This window comes from Heliangelus exortis, chromosome 19, assembly GCF_036169615.1.
Source record: "Heliangelus exortis chromosome 19, bHelExo1.hap1, whole genome shotgun sequence".
Lineage (NCBI taxonomy): Eukaryota > Metazoa > Chordata > Aves > Apodiformes > Trochilidae > Heliangelus > Heliangelus exortis.
Window position 1 is genome coordinate 13,430,963 of NC_092440.1, and position 16,321 is coordinate 13,447,283.

The window sequence follows — 16,321 nt, forward strand, 5'->3', positions numbered from 1 at the left end:
ATCAGGGTCATCAGTCAGCCTACCCACTGCCTCCTGGAGCTGCCTTGATAATATTGAATTGTCTGGGTCACACATGAGCACTGACAGGGAAAATACCAGGTCAGGGCCATGATAACACCTCAGACCAGGCAAGAGTGGCCTCCCCTGCCACAGTGACCACCGAAAGCAGTAATTCCAATCGGGACAGGCTGGTGGGTGAGCAGAACAGGAAACCCCCCAGCAGCTGGTGGCTGGGCTGGCACATCCCGTGTCCTGCTGCAGAACGAGGTGACCACGGAACCAGCCCCACTGGCAAAGGGAACTGGGAGAGTTGTGAGCCCCAGCACATCAGCTCCACAAAGAAGAGGTCAGATCATGATATCACAGGGAACTCTAGCCAAACCAGCTGAAATCATTCAAACAGTCAGAGCGTGCTTATGGGGGGGCAATACCTCTGTGCTTAATATATTCCTTTGAAGGCAGCTTGTTATTTAAACAGCTATTGCAAAACAAAGTTTACATGAAGCTGCTCTAAACTGAAGAGGGAGGCAAAGCAGGGTTTTGGGCACACAGTCACCACCCAGGTATTTTAATTGCACCCCCCAGCATGTTTTACAGATGTCTAGAGAGTATCTTTTAATGTGGGCTCCAAGGACTACAGTAAGATCCATCACGTTTTATATGAGCCCAGTGACAGTGCTTAAGTCCCACCCTGCTGATGCCTCAGATGGGAGGATACGGTGTCAGAGCCCAGCTCTGGAGCCAGGAATAGTTGGCAGCATCTCCAGGCAGCCCGAGGCTCCTGGGAGAGCTCAGCTGGGCAGCCCAGCCGAGGGCCCTGTCCCTCTCCTGCCCAGGGGACATCCTCTCTATCAAGGTTTCAGCACAGTGGGTCCTGGGGAGCCCATCCCACAGCTCAGCCCCATCCTGCAGTGACAGCCAGGTTGCAGCTCCCTTCCCAAGGGTCTCAGGTGCCCATGGGGAGGTAAGGTGGGACGACCAGGGCTCTTCTGCTGCCAGGCACCATCTCCATCAGCAGCAGGAGCTGGTGCAGAGCTGGAGCAGCGGGGCAGTGGCTGCAGTCCCTTCCCATGGGCACTGCTTGTCCCCAGGGTGCCAGGGCAGGACTGATCCTGTGCTTCCCCCATGCTCTGGTACCTGGAGGTGAGGTTGTCCCCCCAGAACCTGCCAGCAGGCACAGTGGGTGTTCTGCCAACCCCTGCCAGCCCCTGCCAGTTCTGGCTGTGCTCATCGCCAGGCTCCAGCTCAGCTTCCCTCCTCTTGTTAGTACCAACAGGGGAGTCCCACGTGTGTCTGCATCCCCAGTGGGGGATTCCCAGTGGCAGGCAGCCCAGCATCCAGCAGGGGCAGCCTGTCCCATCTGGCCTGACACCACCAGGGCATCAACGCAGCAACCTGCTGCAGCTCTTATTCCAGAAATCCCAGGGGCACAATTCTTTCCTGAAAAGTGTGTGTCAGCCTCTGCTCAGAGACAGGTTTTGCTTCCTGCCTTAGAAAGGTTGAAGAGAGAAGGTGTCAGGTCTGCTGGGCTGGGCTGGGCAGTCACACACAGGGTTATTCTCTGGAGGAGGACTGTGCCCTTTGTGGACTCACAAATCCCTGAATTCCCACCATGGGAACCTGAGTGTGAGTACAGCACCTCTGGGGGGAGAGCAGCCCCTCCAAAGCATGGGGGTGGGAACCATGGCATTGCTCCTGGGACTCCTGACCTCCAGGTTTCCTATCTGTCACCTTTGCAGTGAGGTGCCTGAGGACAGGAGGGCTGGAAAAGCCCCCAGCCTCATGGCACACATGTATATAAAGTGCTAATAAACAAGGACACAGCCTCCAGGGCAGCCACAAACACAGGCAAAACAAGCAAGTGTTCGTGTACCAGTAAAAAAGCATCATAAATACTCTCCCACTGCCAAAAGACCTCTTCAGTCTTTTACTAAATCTCATCACAGGAACAATTTACAAGCCAATAATGCTGAACAACTCCATTCCAAACTCTGTGTTAAGCTTTATTTCAGGCTTTCACACTTTATCATGTTAGCACCTCCTGGGCTGGCACTGGACTAACACATGCCAAGTTGGGAAAGGGGAGCAGTGGAGCAAGGCTTGTCTCTGCACTTCAGAGTCTCCCAGCCAGGAAAAACTGGACTTCCATGGGCACCCAGCTTTCAGAGTGGGCTTTGTGTCCCCTTCCCAAATGAATGCCTCTTGATGGAGAGTTTTGGCCATGTCGCACGTTAAAATGCAGCTCTTCCCTGAGGGCTCTATCATGGACATCATCTGTTTTTGCAGGTTACTCCATGACTGTTGGAGGCCTTGCACACTCAGGAAAAGCTGGATACTCCAGGCTCTGTGCTCTGGTGACCACTGACTGCACTAAGCAGATCCCCGTGTGCTTCCAGCCCCCCTGGGAGCCCCACATCTGCCCCTGGGGACACACGGGATGCCCCCTGTGCTTAGACCAACAATAGTCATTGACCAGGAATCTAAAACAACCATGTGGGAACAGATGTGCTGTAGATCATGGAAAAAACACCCTCTTAGGCTGAGTTTGAGAAGGGAACTTAATGTAATTATCTTAAATTAATAAGAGGAGAATACTCCTCTTTGGAGGTCATCTCCATTAACTAATGCAATCCTATTCTGTAGTAATGTAATTGTGTAAGCATTGTGCCTCCCGTCCCCGAGCCGGGGCTCATTACAAGAACAATACAACTCTGTTAGGTGCAGTGTCAAGGCATCAGTATCCTTCTTAGCTTGCACACTGATACCTCCGAGCTGGAGGACACAGCCTGCACAGTTCCAGCACACAATGGGGAGATGTAAAAGGAGATGGCTGCTGGAGGATCCCTGGGGACTGGCAGGGTCTGTCTGTGTGCTCAGACCCTTCCTAAACCTGGTGCTCAGTGGTTTCCCCTGGCTTCCAGACACAGCCGTGCTCTGCCATCCTTCTGCTCTGCCAGGGCTGCTCCTTGCTCCCACAGCTGCCAGCAGGCAGTGACTGTGCAGCAATCCCCAGTGGCTTGCCCCAAGGAACAGTGTTACCAATGGCTGCTTAACTCAAATTGCAGCTTCTTTAGAAAATACTTCCACAAACATTGACACTCCAAAAAAAGCTCTCTTTAGCCTTTTATAAGCTAGGAGTTTATTTTGTTAATATTTTTCTGCATGGCGTGTTTCAAATGAGAACATTCTGAAAGTAAATTGGCAGAGTATTTATTGCTGTTTATTTCTAAGCAGCCATAAGCCAATAATAATAGAGAATCCTCTTCAAGTGAAAACCAAATTCCTTTCGGTTAAAATGCTCAGCTCAGTGTCTGAAGCTGCATTTTGTCAAGCAGATGTGGAGTGTCACCTTATAACGCCCATACTAATGGAGTAATAGGATTGGAGCTGTGGCTGGCTACCCAGATCATTATGATAATCCTGGCCTGGAGAAAACAGCTCTGCACTGAGTGTTACTGCTCTGGAGAGCATCCATAACCCGGCTGGTCTGGGGTATGGCTGACCCCACAGCAGGCACACACACACACAGATATACAGACACACAGATATACAGACACACACACACAAATCCAACCCTTGATCCACTCCCCCCGTGGTTCCCAGCCCATGGCACTCAGTGCCACATTCGGTCTCTTCTTAAAAACCCCCAGGGATGGAGAATCCACCCCCTCCCTGGGCAGCCCATTCCAATGCCTGATCACCCTCTCTGGAAAGATTTTTTTCCTAATATCCAGCCTAAACCTCCCCTGGCAGAACTTAAGCCCATGGCCTCTTGTCTTACTGATATCTGCTTGGGAGAAGAGACCGACCCCTCCCTGGCTCCAGGGAGTTGTAGAGAGTGATGAGGTCTCCCCTGAGCCTCCTCTTCTCCAGCCTCAACACCCCCAGCTCCCTCAGCCCTTCCTCACAGCACTTGTGCTGGATCCCTTCACAGCCTCCTTGCTCTTCTCTGGACCTGCTCCAGCACCTCAATCTCCTTCCTCAGCTGAGGGGCCCAAACTGGACACAAAAGGCCCAGGCCCAGCTGTGGGGTATAAGGGGCTGATGCAGTGGAGGATAAAGGTCTGGCAGCAGGGGGGAGGAGGGGGGTTTGGTGGGTCTCACCATGGTGGCCATTGTCACCTGGCTGCTTGCTCATCTGCTGCGTGTTCCTATGGGCTTCCTGGTGTCATTTCTGGTAAATGCAATAGGCTGCAGCCACAGCTCCTCTGGCAGGGGCTGAACAGGGGTGCTTCTGGCTGTGGGGGGCACAGGGTCTCAGAGATGTCCTCCCACTTGACTGGTAATTTTCCTCCAGAAGTGTGAGCAGGTTCTGGATTTGCTAATGGCTTATACTGGGTCTTTCTTTGATCTGGGCAGCACTGTCTGCACTTGCAGCACCTCTGCCCTGGTCCACCAAGAGCAGTGGCCGTGTCCCGGTGGGGAATGTGCACACAGAGCTGTGAAAGCTGCCCCGGAGATGTCCCTGTGCAGAGCCTGTGGCAAGGCAGGGAGAACTGACCCCTTCCTGGCCATGCCGAGGCAGTGAACAGGCAGCCAAACCACAGGCTGCAGCTCGGTGTGACCTGCGGTGAGGAAGAACAGAGACGGGGACTGTGGTTTGAACGCAGAGGAAGGAGCAAAACAATTCTGGAGGGTGCTGGAGAGCCTGGCAGCTGCTGGCACCAGCAGGTGAGAGGAGAAGTGCTGCTGGGTGCTTTCCCAGCCGTGCACCCAGCAAGGCTGCTTCTAAAAAAGACAAAGGTTAAGAAAGGAAGGATGCCAAACCGCTAACAAAACAAACCCTGCTGGTGCACGGAATCCCAGAAGCGTCTGGAATTTGCTTGTGGAGCTGGGCAGCCCCTGCTGCCCATCTGTTCTTATGGTCTCCCATTCACACACTCCTTTTCCCATTATTTTACGAATTAAATATCGCAACAGTTTCTCCAGGTTTGAAGGCAGCGTGCGGACTGAGGTGAGCCCGTTTTGTCCCGGGCAGAGCCGGATTTGTGCTTCCCACATCCCTCACCCAGCCTGACTTGGAGGGTTTGACTTTCTCCAGAGGTGTGAACAAACCCACCTGATGGGTGAGACCTTGCTCAGCACCGGGTTCAAGGCTGGTCCAGGTTCAGCTTCTTCAGAACGGGTCATATTTGGATCCCAGGATGCTCCTGGAACCCGACACCAGCCCGGGGTGCTGGTACCAGGTACTGCCTCTACCCCTCCGGGTTGGCTGCCCAGGGGCAGACCCGCTCCCCAGCCTGCAGCTCTGATCCCGCCCCTAAATCCCAGCTTTGTGCATGCCACAGGGCAATTACTAAAGGAAAAATCCTTTTATCCAGAATAGAGTACTTTGTTAATCTGATTACTTGTTAATTGCTCCAATTCAACGGAAAATGGTTAACGTTTAAATGTAACCATTTCTCTGCCGGTACTGCTCAGTGGTTTGCTCTGGTGGGAGGTTTGCTCAGCGTTCCTGGAGGCTGCTCCCAAACTCCATCCCTGGATGCTCCACTGGGATGAACAAAGCCGAAGGAAAGACTCCATCTCCCGCAGCAGCCCTGGATCCTGGGCTGGTGGAACTCGCTGTAAACTTCGGGCTCTGGGTGAGCATCTGCCATGTGTTACCAATGGACCAGTGCTGGGGACACAGACCCCGGGGACAGGGCTGGGCAGGAATGTTTATGCAAGCCCCTTGTTGGAGGGGTGGGGGGAAAGCCAAGTTTCTCTGAGGAATGCGTTCCAGCTGCTAAGACACGATGCTGTTACTGAAACTGGAAACGTAGTGCTTGTATGATCAACCTTTACCTTTATTGCTTCCCTAAAGAGTGAAGAAACTCAATTAAACTAATTTTTAAGATTGCCACTCTGCAGGGGTCTTCTCCACTTCCCGCAGACCTGGCTAATTGCTTCTCACAACCAGCTGCAGTTTCCCTCGTGTCCAAGGGCAGAGAAGTGTCAAAACCAGACAGCCCTGGGTGCTGGTGCCATGCCCAGCCTGGCCAGTCCTGCTGGGACTGCTTGTGCTGGAACCAGATGCTTGCATGGCCCAAGGGCTCCCCTGGGCACAGCCAAGGGAGGATTTATTGATCACACCTTGGTGCTCGAGCATGGGAAGGGCTGGGAGCTTCCCAAGTGTGGTGCTCTGATGGCTGTGCTGGGGGGCAGGGTGATCAGCAGCATCAGCCAGGGTCTCCTTGGGCCTGTGGAACATCAAACCCCCTCCAAACCACTTCCATGTGCGCCTTTCCGCTCCCTGCATGTCAGTCATGCTTTATTAATCCACTGGCTGGCGTGAGCCTTGCTGTCCCCACAAGTGTTCTTTCATGTTTGCCTACAATCTCAATGTCATCGCACAAAATCAAGTGTAATTATGAACAGGCACCAGCCCCTTGCTGCCCCCCCACTGCTCCTCCACATCTGGTTTCCACAACCACTCTCAAGGGTGCTTGGAGCTGCAGCTTGGACGTGCAGACCCTTGGAGCAGTTCTGCTGAGAATTAACCTCCACTCCCTCTTTTCTACCTCCCCTCCCCAATAATTTTTCATTTTGATAAGTATCAAAGAAGCTTTAATTCCCCATCCCACCATTCCTGATGGGCTCATCCCAGATATCCTGGCAGCACCAGCTCCTTAGTGAGACCACAGCTGGCTGGTTCTGCAGCAAGCCCCTTCTGTCCTGGCTCTGTCCTGGTGTTCTTTTGCCATCCCCATTTGCTGCTTATAAATCTGGTTCTGGAGTCCCTGGGCAGCCTGCTGCCTGCAGGGCTCTGGGGGCATGGATTGGATAAATGGTGCTGTGCCCATGTGCAGAGAACTTTTCCACTGTCTTCCTGTTTGGATGGCCCTGCTGACACTCAGCCAGGCACAGATTTCCTATCAGAGCACCTTGTTTTCTCCCTGCACTTCTCATCACTTCCCCTTGCTCCAAAGAGAGCCTCCTGCAGTCTCTGCACAGCTGGACACAATCTCTCCTTGGATTTCTTTGGGAGCAGCTCTGAGGCTTGCTCCAAGTCACCCTGGGCAGTGTCCCTCTGCTGAAAGAAGTTATCACCCCAAAGTAGAAACACGATGCACTGAGCATTAGTGAAGGGGTTTGGGGCTCCTGGTGTCTGCATGGAGCTGGGCAGGTGATGGAGATCCCACCCATCAGGTGCCACCCATGTCTGCTCTGAGGTCCCCTCATTCAGGTGCCTCCTCTGAACCCATCCCTTTGCAGCACACTCAGGGGGCTGCTTGGCTGCCCGACAGCAACAATTATGCAAACATCCTGGTTCACATGGTCCTTATTACGGGCACAAGATGTGCTGTAATCCTGTAATTTTTGCTGGGGCCTGGAACTTGCTGCCTCAGCATTCCTTGTGCAGTTGATTTTCCTTCACTGCCCATCTGGGTGGGAAGGGGCTCTGTCGGGTCCCTCTGGGGGTGGCTCTGCATGGAAAGGCATCACTCAGACTCGAGTGTTTTCCTACCCAGCGTGTGGGGACACAGGGGTCAGGGGCAGGGTGGCCCTGGCTGCCACCCCCACCACCCCATGTCCCCAGCCCCATGTCCTCCCATTCCTGCTGGCCACGAGCAGCAGGGACGTGGCAGCCTGGCTGAGGGACATGGCAGGAGTCCTGCACACACCCCTGTGTCCCTGTGTCCCTGCACAGAGTGACCTGCACAGTGACTGTGCCACTCCCCAGGACCCCCCTCATCAAATAAAAAGTCAGATAATTACAGCTTTTGTAAGGAAAACAACTGCTCCACCTCTCTGCAGCACTGACCCAGTGGCAGGGCTGCTGTTTCATTGGTAGGGTAACTTCTTTTTCCAACCTGAGGACACTCTTGGTTACTCTTTTTCCAGGAAAGGGCTTTGGGGTGTGTGTCCCCAAAGTGTTCAGAGTGGTGGCAGCAGTGATGAAGATGCACCCTGAGATTGGTCCTCACCATGGGCACTGATGTTTGCCACTCAACTGGGAAATACAGGTTGTATTTAAAATGAAGGGAGAAAAGGGGAAAAAAAAAATCTATAAAGCATCATATATTTAAACAATTCTGACTTGACCAGAATCCAATAAAATATAGTTCATACAACGTTTTTATTGCTAATTGGTTTGACTGTTAAAATTTAAATGCATGAAGTTACTTTAATGACAGACAGAGTGGACCTTGTTAACCTTTAAAAGGGTCTTAATTCATTTATATACCTCCTAAAATGCTTTGCACTTCTCCTTTGGTGCATGGCCCTTGCTGCCTTGGCCAGGCTCCTGCACAGCCCCCGGAGCACTGCCTGGTGCTGTGGCTGGAGAGATGCTCTTGGTTATTAACAGGAAAATGTGGTAATGTGGGGGGGTGGGCACCATGGGGCAGAGGGGGCTCTGCTGCTCTCACCCCAAGTTCTGCTTCCCAGGCCCCCAGTGTTGTCACCACTGGTGTTTTATCAGGGTCCCCTGCCCCACGCAGGATGGGTGTGTTACACACTGCTGAACGGCTCCTATTTAAATGCAAATTTTGACTTTTTCACTCAGCAGCTGGAGAAAGTTTTTCACACTGGAATGAGGGTCATGATAATAATTTATCCACAGGCCTCTCCCTGCAATGCCTATTTGTACAAGAGCTGTGTGGACACCGGGGTGGCTGGGGGGGGGGATTCCTGCAGTGGGACCCAGGAAGGGATCCTCAGGGCTGTTCTCCTGGAGGTGGTGGGGAGCACACCTGTGTGCACAGATGGGATGAACTCTGATCATTTGTATTTCTTGATGAGAAAAGCCACTGGAGGAGGCAGTCGTGGTGGTTCCTCTCCCTTGCTGTGTATGACAGCTCTCTGGAGCTGAGTCCACCACCCAGCCCTGGGGTTGGTTCACACCTCCCGGGTGCTGGAGAGCAGGGATCAATCCAAGCTCTTGGGAAGAGGGCAGGGAGCCAGCTTTGATGGCAGGATGGAGCTGTGTCAAGCAATTGTTTGCCTGCCATAGACACTTGGGCTCCCTTCCAACCACCCTCTGGTCAGCATCCCAGAGACAGCAGCACCGTGCTGAAAAACACTCCATGCATATCTCCCACCTGGGCAAAGGCCCCTGGGAACGAGCTGCCCCTCTCAAATGAGCAAAAAATAATTAAAATCACCCATAAGTTGTATCATTAAATAATGTCATTGTTCCAGAGCCAGGCACTCAGAGTTAGGAGATGTTAACATGAAGGTGGCTGTTGCTGTCTGAATCCTGATCATGAAGGCAAAGCCCCTGACTCTGTGGTGCTCACTGAACCTTCCACAGCACAACTCTTTCCCAATATTTATCTTATTCTCATTCTACAGTACACGGCCCCTGCCAGAGTCACCATGTTGAAAATCGTGCTTGGAAGACAATGTTTATTTGCTGTGAAAAAAAAGCCAGGGAGGCTTTTCTGCAAGGCAGATCATCAGTGTTTGATACGCACACAAACATCTCTTCATCTATCTCGTAGCCTTCTCACAAGGAATCAGGGATGGTATTTCACAGCATCACAAGAAAGGGCAAGAAGATGAAGCTCAATGGTTTCCACAGTTTTGGCTGCCCAGTAAGTAGTGCCTGTTTTTTCCAAACCCTGAGCAGTCACAGCATCCTTTGTACCCATGGAGCATCAGGGAGGAACCACGCTGGCCTAGGGAATTCAGAGGAGAAAACCCAGGCAGCCCACCCCTCCCTGGCTCATCAGGGAGCATCAGAACCCCCACCCATGTGCAGCCCCAGGAGCTGAGCTCGCAGCCCCAGCCCATGGCAGCCGTGTCCCCACGCTGCTCAGTGCCAGGGCTGGGGACATGGCACAGCTGCCTGAGCCACCTCCCTGGCCCCACCACCACGATTTGTGCCACCTCCATGTACAGCGAGAGCCATAGGAGAGGGATCTGGACCCGAGGTCACATCCTTTTTCTAATGTGAATTAGTCTGAGCACTAAATGAGTTCAGACTTAATTGTAAGCATTTTCTGTTAACTAAGCAAGAAATCTTATAATAACACAATAAGGTGCCATTTCACAGCATCCAAATGGAGCAATAAGCTAGTGCCTCATTTGTATGTATTTTTTTTTCACAGTGATTGCTGACGCTGCTGCTTTTAATATATTCACATTGGCACAGCCATTTGCATTCAGATGCAATTATGAGTTAGAAACTCCCTCCTTTCTTCAAGCTCCAGAAAGGGAGAATTTCAGCCCAGAGACACGTTACTGTTCATTTTGTGGGGTCTAATTAAGGAGTCTGCTCTGGCAGGAATCGAACTCCTATTGTTACCAAAGGGAGCGTCCTGCAAAGAAATAGATTAAATTAAACCAAGCCTTTAAAATTCTTCCTTTTTCTCCACAAAATCGTATTGATCTTGAGCAGAAATAGTTAGTTCCTATGGAAATAATGGCCCTTTGGGGACAGAGGCCAAAAAGATGCCTGAGCCACAGCCATTCTTAAAGAGTGGTACCAGGTCCCAGCTGTGCCACACACAGTCTGTCACTGGACAAGCAGCACCCAGGTCCTCCACCCTAGGGAGGGCTTGACCTGTGTGCAAACCCTGCACAGACCCTGCTGCCACCAAACCTCCCTCCAGCTTGGGAACAGTGGCAGGATTTCCTGCATCCCACCAGGGAAGGAAGGGGACACTTGATCCATCCTCACTGCAAGGGCAGCTGAGCTGGGTGGGCTCCCAGCTCTGGGCTACATCCATAAGAGGTCCCTGATCAGAGAAAAGAAAGTCTGGGAAGAGCTGGCATCTGAAAATCTCCAATATTAACGGGGCACAGCGGGGGGCTCCGTGGTGCAGACTGCTCTGGGACCAGAGGTATCCTCCACTTCCATTTATAAAGATACTGCAGACAGGCCAGCTGGATGAAAAATGGCAAATACCCTCAGCTTTCCACCCCAGGAGCTAAAGCAACAAATTAAAGAGAGAAAAGCAAAATAAAGAAGCCAAGAGAGCTGAAGGTCCTGGGCAAGAACCTGCCCAGGAACAGCGAGGGCCCAGCCAGGGCAAAATCCCATCAAAATCCCCTATCCAGGGAAAATTGACACTGTGGGAGGCAGTGAGTGCTGAAGCCTCAGGTGACCCCTTGAGCTGGGCATCAGCATCCACAGCAGAGCCAGAGATGGACTCCTGGGTGCTGGTGGGTGACCAGTGGCTCCTCCTCACCATCCTCCTTCTCCTTCTCTCCTCCTTCTCCTCTGGAGAGAGAAGTAGCAGAGGGAGGAGGAGAATACAGTGTAATTACTGCAGCACCTGAGATCTCATCAAGAGTGCCATGTAGATTACCTCCTCCCGACAGGCTGGAGCTTTGGTTTATAGTTTACACCAGCATATATCGAATTAACCTCAGAGAAAAAGGTTAAACTATCAATCATGAACTGCAGTTTAAAGAACTGCATTCCCCATGATATATGGCACTGGCAGGCACGTCAGGACTGAGCCAAAGACTGCTTAAAAGTAACTGGGATAATGGGCCTGGCTCCTTATGGAGATAGATGTGCAGTGTGTTGACTTTAATATGCTGCATAAATGAGACCCCGGTGTGGAAATATTGCATCACAATGTAAAACAATTTCCTCTATTCAAACAACCTCTAAGTAGAATTCTCCTCTTTAATGTTTGCCAGCCCCTTGGCTGCCCTGGGTGGTGGCAGAGGTGCCAGCAGGGTGTGGGAGGACAGGGGGGACCCCGGGGGGTGTCAGGGGACCAGGGCTGTGCTGGGGTGGGGGTCCCGGGGCAGGGGGCACCAGGCAGCCAGGGCTGCTTGCTGGGGCCTCCCCTGGCAGGGGGCTTCTATCAGCTGCACATGTGTGGAGCAGCAGGGCTGTAATCTGAAGACATGTAACACAGACTGTTTACATTTTTGCAGTCCTGGATAGTTATGTGCTGAATTCCCCTACTGGAAAGAAAAAAACTGCACGAGTGGGGAAGGTGGAGCAGGAGGAGGGCTCTCCCCAGAGAGCCAGGGGGATGGACCCCATCTGGGAGAGGGATGGAGGTGGGCACACTCCCTCACTGCCCTGGGACAAGGGGCCCCTCGGGTCCCCTCCTGTACCCTGGCATCCTCTTGTGTCCCTTCATGCTACAAAGACTATTTTAACCGAAATAAATACAATTGCTATGTTGCTGCCTCATGAACTCGGAGGGAATTATCATTCGATGCTCTCAGCCAGGGACAGCTCTGCCCAGTTTCCATCAGACACTTTCTAACTGCAGCAGCTGCTTTTGCTTTGGCCAAGGGATGGGAAGAGTCAGGCTGAAGATGGCAGGAGCTGAGACAAGCCCAGGAGCAGCCACCCCCCAGTGTGGAGCATGGGGAGGGTGGAGGGAGTGAGACCCAGCATGGGTGACCTCGAGTGAGCTCTGGTCCTGTCCCTGGGGATGGGGTTTCTGCCACAGCACCCCTGGCCCTCCAGAGCTGGGACACTTTGGGGACACAGCTCCTGCAGCCTGGGACACAGATCACTGCTCCCTTCAGATGAGCTGAGAGCAGATCTGCTCCTCGTACCCTTTGAGCCTGACAAAAAGGTTGGTCTGAGGGCTTTACCCAACACACTGTCTTGGGGAGAAGAAGAAAAGGTCAGTGAGACTTCTGAAATAAAAATGTTTCCATCTCAGTTGAGAAAAAGCCCAGATGGGTGAGCAAAGTTTAGAAAAGGGAAAGAATTGAGCAAGCAAGCAATACTGTGAGAAGCTGATAAGAGGAGCTCTAGCAGGAGAATAGGGGAGCCTTGTCTATCAGCCTATTAAAGGCTATTCTTACAAGTTTTTTTCTTTTCATTAATACGCAGGGTGAATAGAACATTGAATAAAAATCAGTACTTACTGCACAATTGTAGGATTGAAAGGTAACTGTCAACAGAAGGATTGGGGTGACAAAAGGGGCCATTTCAGTGCTTAGCAAATGATTTTCGGCTTGTCATTTCAATAGGCCGTGTTTTTCAGAGATTGTGTTTTTTTGAATAGCGTTTATTACCATGCTTTTTAAAAATTTCATGTTGTCTCTTTGCAGGCACCATTCATTTGCAGATGCAGTATTCCTTTTTGGTTGTCAGAGGGATACTGCTTTAGAAAAATAAAGTACAGTCGTCCAGTGAGAAAAAGGATTCTCTTGTGAAGCTAATGGCTGGGAGAAAAACAATCGGGGCAGCTCCTACCTTCTTGCCAGCCTGACCCAGTTTCTCCCACTGTTCTTTATTCATGATCGCGTGGGCCACCGGTTCTCTCCATTTCAAATTACAAGTACGATGCTGAGTAAGATAAAACTTTTTTAACAGAAAGCCCATCTTCCTTAATGCTCCAGTTTTGCAGCGGGAGACCCTAAAATACAGCTAGGACTCCTATCTCTCCCCTGCAGACAAGAGGTCCAATTTTGCAGTCCTTATTCAGACAAAAATCCTATTTACCTCAATGGGGGCCTTGCTTGAATAAGCAGTGGGCAATTAATGCTCAGACTTTACAAAAGAGATACGTGGGGTGTTTAAGGCATTGTGCGTATGCCCAAGAGAAGAAGCTCAGTGACAAAGTTTTACGGTTATCTGCTTTAAATGAAATCTTTGAAAACACGTGTTGGTTTAATCGAAATGATCACGTTCATTGCTGCATAATTGCTCGCATAGGTCCGGGATTTGCATGACACTGTATACTATGCAATAGTAGTTAAAAGGACTTGCATTAGGATTTCATATCATTTTAACAAAAACCACCATTTTTGGCACCCTGGGCTCCTAAGTAGAGAGTAATCTAGAATTAGTGAGAAATAGATTTCATGGCTTTAAGTCACTTTATAGTGTGCAGGTCTTGAACCCTGATCTTTTGTAAATTGAACCACTTGTGAAAAAACAAAGGGCTCTAATCCTTTTAAACTGCCACTGCACATCCCTGGCCCAGTGCCCTTGAGAAGTGATTTAAATGGCATTGAGTATGGCAGTTCAAAACGTACTCAGATCTGTTAAGAGGCTGATATCTATGAAGGGAATGGAAGCAGGGTGAAAAAAAAAAAAAAAAAAAAAAAAAGCTAATTAAAAGTATTGATGAGTCTGCCAGAGAGAATAATATCCTCCAGCCCTATGAAAATCACCCGGAGCAAGACCAGGATGGTCCTGAAGCAGCTGCTGTGCAGCCTGCGCAGTCTTGTAACCTCCAGCTCAGCCCGGGACACAGTTTTGCCTCTTAAAACCCCTTTTTTTCCTCCCTTCCTCCAAAACACAAGACACCACTTGTAAACTCTCCCAGGTGACCCGGAGTTTTCTGTGTTAGATAAACATTACTAATTCAAAAGCACTTTTCTTTTCAACAGCTAGAATTAAATCAGAACCCTTTCCCGAGGAGCAGCAATAATGGGTGTGTTAATGAGGATTATCCTCCCTTCCAGCCCCGAGGATCAGCTGATAAATCGATAGACCCATCTCAGGAGCCGGGAGGCCCTGGGGTGGGTGGCAGCGGCGATGGGGAGAGGCAGGACCGGTCCCCCCATCCCCCGTCCTGCCACTGCCCCCCATTTCTGGCTGGATTCTCCTTGTCCCAGCCAGAGGGGCTCCCAAACCCCAGAGCTCCGGACTGGCCAAGCATCAGCTTTGTCCTGCGAGTGCCGGGGAGGATGTTTGCCCTGCTCTGGGTTTTGCATCCCCGGTTTACACCTCCCCATCCCCATCCCTGTCCCCCCGTGGGAGCTCTCGTTATCCAGGTGTCTGCAGGGCTCTCCTGACGGGAGCTGCGTGGGTCGTGGTCCCCCCCGGCCCCCTGCTCAAGAGCCAAGACGTATGTGGAGCCTTTTCCACCCCACCAGTAAGAGCAGGAGCTCAGGGACCAGCAAGGACAAAATGTTCAGTTTCCTGAGCAATAGCAGGAAAACAAGAACTTCGCTTAGAAAAAAATATTAATAAAAAAAAAAAAAAAAAAAAAAAAAAAAGGCAGCGTTCTTAACAAACCTGCTGTCTGCTCTTCTCCCAGGGGAGAGGCTGAGACAAGGATCTCTGCAATAGAAATACCTGACTCGGTGTTTAAAGTGTCCTTGTTAGCCCTACCTTGATGGCTGTCTGGAGAATCACAGATCCCACAGATGTTTAAGGCCATAGAATTTGCTTATCTCCTTGTACAGTCTTAAGCAGCTCCTAAAGAAAGAGACAGGCTCTTTCTCCCCTTCAAATACTTCTGTTTCCAGTGGATGTTCAGGTCACAACAGAGGCACCAGGTGACAGCACAGGGCACCCCACCCAGAGCATCCCAATTATGTCCTCAAACAACCCCACAGTGGCAACCTCAGGGCACCAGCTGGAGCCACCAGTGGCTGCTGCTGGCCAGGGCCCTCCCTGGTGTGGAGCTGGGTCTTGGGATGCTTTCTGCAGGATTCAGCCTCTCTGTTCAGCAGAAGGAGGGGTTTGGGGTTGACACTCCATGCCAGGGCCATGTGCCCGTGCCCAGGCACCCATCTCCAAGCCATGGCCCATCCAGCTCCCAGCCCTCTCCAGGAAGCAGTCCTGGCTCCTCCAAAGCCTCCCTTTGTAAATATTGATGGAGATCCGGGATGAAAGGCCAAAGAGCCCGTGTTAGAGCACTCTGGACATTAGTCAGACAAAAGGCTTTAAAACAAAGTTCAATTAGGTGTGAAGGAAATTAGGGCTATGCAAGCTCCAGCAGCAGGTTGTGAATTAGAGAGATGTTAGAGCAGGAGACAATAGGCAGCCCAACACAAACCCATTTGTCTTGCTCTGCACCAGCCTTCACTGCCAGCTTATGCTTCAAGCCGTGCACACAGAAGCCTCCTGGCATATTTGGAAGATGGTCAACATTCCCAGCTATAATATTTTAATTATAAAGCACATTGTCAAGCCAGCCACACACAGTGACGGGCCCAGCGAAAGGCCCTGATCCACCAGGTGTGGGTTGTAAATGGGATGCTGGGATAACGTGGGCTCTGATGGGTGCTGGGATAACACTTCTCCCAGGAGGGAATGGTCTGCTCCCCACAGCCCTTTTATGTGGCTCGTTCACAGCCCTTGTTCAAGCAGCAGCACTTGCTCTCGTTGCAGAGCTGTGGAACCTCAGGCAAGAAGAACTGAGCAGCACCACAAGGCTGTTGTGTCCCTTGGTATCACTGTTGGGAAAGAGACCACAGAAAAACCAATTCAACAAGGAAATAAATACCAAAAAAGTGTCATTGCAAAAATCAATAGATGCCCAAGGATAACATAAAGGGAACCTGAGAGCCACAGCCACAAATCCCAAAGTCCTGGGAGACTGGGAAGGAACGCCATGGTGCAGTGCAGGGATTTTGCTCTGGGGCAGCCTTGACATAAATCAAAGTTTGAGAAGTTCTCATCTGCATTTGTAGGTGAGCCCTGGCCAAGGCACAGCCTGTGAACCCA

General features: G+C 51.2%; 1 long non-coding RNA gene across 1 annotated transcript; it reads right to left on the minus strand.

The window, feature by feature from the left end:
- Positions 1–8,043: 8,043 nt before the first annotated feature.
- Positions 8,044–15,069, minus strand: LOC139805223 (uncharacterized). Its single transcript, XR_011729738.1, has 2 exons — positions 14,981–15,069; positions 8,044–10,247 (listed from the first exon to the last, which is right to left on the minus strand). It is a non-coding gene; the product is annotated as an uncharacterized lncRNA (long non-coding RNA).
- Positions 15,070–16,321: the final 1,252 nt, after the last annotated feature.